This window comes from Schistocerca piceifrons, chromosome 3, assembly GCF_021461385.2.
Source record: "Schistocerca piceifrons isolate TAMUIC-IGC-003096 chromosome 3, iqSchPice1.1, whole genome shotgun sequence".
In the NCBI taxonomy this organism is placed as follows: Eukaryota; Metazoa; Arthropoda; class Insecta; order Orthoptera; family Acrididae; genus Schistocerca; species Schistocerca piceifrons.
This window is the reverse complement of record NC_060140.1, coordinates 384,972,939-384,978,160: the sequence shown is the minus strand read 5'-3', so window position 1 is coordinate 384,978,160 and position 5,222 is coordinate 384,972,939. Positions and strand designations below refer to the sequence as shown.

Genomic DNA, 5,222 nt, shown 5'->3' with positions numbered 1-5,222 from the left:
AATCATTATAAATCCATCGTTATTCAGTTATTCAACTTCAAGTATGTGCGGGATGTCTGTGTATGAGGTATTGCCATAGTTCTGAGGAGTGATAGTGAGTGTGTTGTTGAAGTATGGTAATGCTTTAGTTATCACAATAAAGGGGGATGGTGAGAGCGCAAGTCTGCTTGGTCAACAACAGAGCTGCAACCACGGATTAGAAAAAAATGTTTTAGAGCTCTTACTTCCTCTATGTGTTACGACAATTAACCCTGAAGACTACGGATTCGCCGGGAAGAGAGAATGTTACTGCTTACACCTTGTTTGTGCCGGTGAAATCAAGAACTGTGCGTAATGTGCTCTCGAATATTCATATGAAACTGATTACGAGGTGTCGCCACGTGAACACTTTTGATTACGTGTTTCCTGCACAACTTTTCTATAACTATGTGATACATATTTTATTTGCCACCTGATGTATTTCAAAGTACGAGCCCCGTTTTAAGCACTATGACTCGAATGCGCGATGCCACACTGACGGATTGCCATCAATTAAGATGTATTGTACTGGGTGTACAGCTGAAAAGATCAATCATAATAATGTCTGTTTTGTAGCCAAGTAAGATGCTATTACTTTTTTAATGACCTACTTCTTTATTTTCTTGTTTCTATGATGATGAGCATAGAGAAATATTATTGAAAGATATGGCGTACGCAGAAGATGTAAGAATTATAGAGACATCGTAAGCAAGCATTCCATCACCAAGGTCTTTCAGGCATGTGAGATGTGCTAAGACACGGATGAGTGTAAAGTGGTTAACAATTTCTACTGTAGAATTCACGGGGATGATCCTGGCATACCCTATAAAGGTATGGTGACGTCGCTTCGATTATTCGAACGTCATCGATGTAAAAGGGAAGGAGAAGACTTTATGGATGCATCGAATCTTCAAGTTTGCTGCCATTTAAGACCTGGAATTCTACAGGTGTTCTGCTCTCCTTGGACTCAAGAAGAAGAAGATGTGTGAAAATGGTGTTGCTATGTCTGCTTATGAAAATGCAAAATTACTTCGAGAAATAAATGAATTTTTACCTCACAAACTCCATCCATATCGGTGTTGTCTTTGAACCCTTTCACCGGCGGGAGCATTGTCGATTATCACGTAGTGCCGAACACCTGTGCTTTACAACACTTGTTTGAGAGAGTCTTGGCAGGATGTAGCACCTTAAATGTCAATTAATTTCCTGCAAGTGCAGAGAATCGTGACATGTAGCTGGTGTGAGTGTGGGCATACCATAATTTGTTTCCGGGTGTTGTACACATATAAACGATAACTGAACTGCTTGTCTGAAATGTATAAATGTCGCAATGTAAAATTACTGTGGATTATGTTCTGGTTCAAAAATGTTCAAATGTGTGTGAAATCTTATGAGACTTAACTGCTAAGATCATCAGTCCCTAAGCTTACACACTACTTAACCTAAATTATCCTACGTGCAAACACACACACACACCCATGCCCGAGAGAGGAGTCGAACCTCCGCCGGGACCAGCCGCACAGTCTATGACTGCAGCGCCTTAGACCGCCTTTTCTTTTTAATCTCATTTTGTTCTATATTGTTCGTTGGATTTGTTCGTGGCGGACGTCCGATGACACTCGTTGATCCGTTCACTCAGTTTTTTATTACAGGGAGTAGCTAACCCTCTGACCGAACACGCTGAGCTACCGTGCCGGCGTGCTAATCTTCTCTGTATCGTTCCAATTTTAGTATATGTACCGCCGAAGCGAGTACGACCGCTCGGCTAATCCCGCGCGGCTATGTTCTGATAAGTCCAGAGGAAATTACTGTGTGTCCAATCACGAGGGAGGTATATATTCAGTACATTGACAGCCGTAAGGGTATGAGAGAGATTTTCCGTGGAAAATTATGCTAGCTAAAGATACTGAGATTCGTTCCAGAACCACGGGCATCAAGAGAACACATTTCCAATACATCGCTCGGCATTAGACTGCCACAGAAGTCCTATTTAATTGTAGCTACACTGATAAATATGTGCCTGGTTCCCAATATTCTTGTGCATTTGGAGATGACCATAGAAAGTGTGGCAGCAACCAAGCAGGTCGGGATGGGAAACAGCATCTCAGTGAATGACTTTGTTCCAGGTTGGGGCTTGCTCATCCCTTGTACACCAGGTCAGACAGTCCGAGAAACCTTCCGGCTTATGACGATTTGGCTTACAGCTCCCTCTGGACGGGGGAATAGTAACCTAATACCCATTTCGCATTGAGTCTTCTTTGGAACCACGTGTGTCGCGTGTGTACTCTGCAGAAATTTGAGATGATTTAAAATGATGAGAGTCTGCACTGGCAGTACTGATAGCGTTTGAACTCCTACCACTCAGGTACACCTGGGGTGGGGCAGTCTCCATGGCTGGCTAGTCTCTCTCTGGCTGACATGCTCTTTTGTGACTGCAGTCATGAGATGTGTTCATGGTGGCAGTTTCCTCCGTCGGCGCTGCACTGTGGCACGGTGAGTACGTGGGATGTATCTGACGATCTGTAGACCATTTTTGTGGGGTTTAACTGTTAGCGCAATATGGCGATCTGTACAAAATAGTTTTGCTGCTGAAAGTGTTGTCTGCAGAAAAAAAAAAATTGCAGGTGGTGTTCCCACATAGCAGCATCAGTAATTTGGCAGGAGCCGGCCGTGGTGACCGAGCGCTTCTAGGCGCTACAGTCTGGAGCCGCGCGAGCGCTACGATCGCAGGTTCGAATCCTGCCTCGGGCATGGATGTGTGTGGTGTCCTTAGGTTAGTTAGGTTTAAGTAGTTCTAAGTTCTAGGGGACTGATGACCTCAGAAGTTAAGTCCCATAGTGCTCAGAGCCATTTGAACCAATTTGGCATGTAAATACAATAAGAGCCAATCGTAACACTCCATTCGTTCACATGACATCCTTTGTGCAGGGACATAGAAGCCTCTGCGGACTGGTTTGAGCAAGATGGAGGCAAGGTATCTACGGAAAGTTCTGAAAGAAACGTGATGTCTTCTTTGTTCAAGTGTTAAAGGACAAATCGAAGCAGATCATCTATCTCTGGCGGGATGCTGTGCCTCATCCGCTATTGTGGCATTAGGACATCTCCACTGTTGGACAGTGCTTCGAATTCTGTTTGCATAATTATTCTGATTTTCCTATCTATGGTTAGAGAGTGCTCTCTTTCCAAACAACAAGAATGCTTTTATGATTGACAGTGTTAACCGTTTTTGAGACACATGTTGAAAGCAAGACGTTACGATTTCTGGGAATTTCAATTTGACATATTTCCATGTGTCCTTTAGTAAATCTTTGTATTGTTTCTGTAGTCTTCATAGTTTTCGTTGACTATCCTTTAGCTGAGAATACATAATTTGTTTTGATAGAAGGGATTCAGGCATTTGAACAATGTGGCCCATCCAACAGAGATGATGCTTGATAATCATGGCTTCAGTGCTCGTAGTGTTTAGTTCTACCAGAACAATGATGTAAGTGCGACGATCTTGCCATTCCACCATTAGGATCATTCTCGGGCAGCGATGACTGTACTTTTCCAGACATCGTATGTGCCTTCCGCAAATCACGTTTCGCACCCATGTGTGAGAGATGGTGTAACAGCAGCCTGGTATATTTACAGCTTGGACTTAATGCTGCTTCTATACCTTACATTTATACAAATCGGTGGAAACTTTGCACGAAGGCAGATAAATGGATAAAGTGTAAAACAAAATTTTTCATCGCTTAATCTTTATTCGTAGTCGAGATACGATACCTTAAAGTCGAAGTAAATGTAGCAAATAAAATTCGTTCTTACGTGAAGTGACTGCGCGGAAATGGCTTAAATTAAATGAAATAAATAAAAAATACATTCTTACGATGAAATTGAAAACTCACTTTCAAAAATCTAGCTTCATCCGGATTTTAAGTGCAAAAACCACGTTTTTGGTGCGTTATCTACTGGCGCCACTCCTATATTCCAGACTTGTGAGAAATGGTTCCAATTTTGTAACAAGGTAGACAAATACATTCAATTAAAGGTCGTCCTGTTGTTTTGTGAAAGCTGTATCTGCTGCCGTGATACAGCTGTCTAAAGTCGCACACAAAATGCACGTAAAATCCGATTTTACGCGAATCGCGTGTGTTGAGATTGTTTAAAGTGATGCAGACGACAATGAAAACTACATTCTTGCGATAATTATATGTACTTTTTGCTAAATTCTTTCATCGTTCGGGTTTTACGTGCGAAAAATCACGTGTTTGCACATGAAACTTTGTTTCGTAGAAATACGTTGTATTTCAAGCTCTGCATTTGGATATAATTGTTGTTGTTGTTGTTGTTGTTGTTGTGGTCTGAAGTCCAGAGGCTGGTTTGATGCAACTCTCCGTGCTACTCTATCCAGTGCAAGCCTCCTCATCTCCGAATAAATATTTCAACCTACATCCTTCTGAATCTGCTTAGTGTATTCATCTCTTGGTCTCCCTCCACTATTTTTACCCTCACGCTTCCCTCCAATACTAAATTGGTGATACCTTGATGCCTCAGAACATGTCTTACCAGCCGATCTCTTCTTCTAGTCAAATTGTGCCACAAATTCCTTTTCTCCCCAATTCTATTCAGTGCCCCCTCATTAGTTACGTGGTCTACCCATCTAATTTTCAGCATTCTTCTGTAGCACCACATTTCGAAAGCTTCTATTCTCTTCTTGTCTAAAGTAGTTATTGTCCATGTTTCACTTTCATACGTGGCTACCCTCCATATAAATACTTTCAGAAAATACTTCCTGAAACTTAAATCTACACTCAAAGTTAAAAAATTTCTCTCCTTCAGAAATGCTTTCCTTGCCACAGCCAGTTTACATTTTATATCCTCCCTACTCCGACAGTCATCAGTTATTTTGCTTCACAAATAGCAAAACTCATCTACTACTGTCTCATTTCCTAATCTAATTCCCTCAGCATTACCTGATTCAATTCGAATACATTCCATTATACTCATTTTGCTTTTGTTGATTTCATCTAATATCCTCCTTTCAAGACACTGTCCATTCCTTTCAGCTGCTGTTTCAGGTTCTTTACTGTCTCTGACAGAATTACAATGTCGTCGGCAAGCCTAAAAGTTTTTATTTGTTCTCCATGGATTTTAATTCCTACACCAAATGTTTCTTTTGTTTCCTTTCCTGCTTGCTCAATATAAAGATTGAATAACAA

General features: G+C 41.4%; 1 pseudogene; it reads right to left on the bottom strand.

Annotated features, from left to right (window-relative positions):
- Positions 1-1,713: 1,713 nt before the first annotated feature.
- Positions 1,714-1,773, bottom strand: LOC124791137 (annotated as a pseudogene).
- Positions 1,774-5,222: the final 3,449 nt, after the last annotated feature.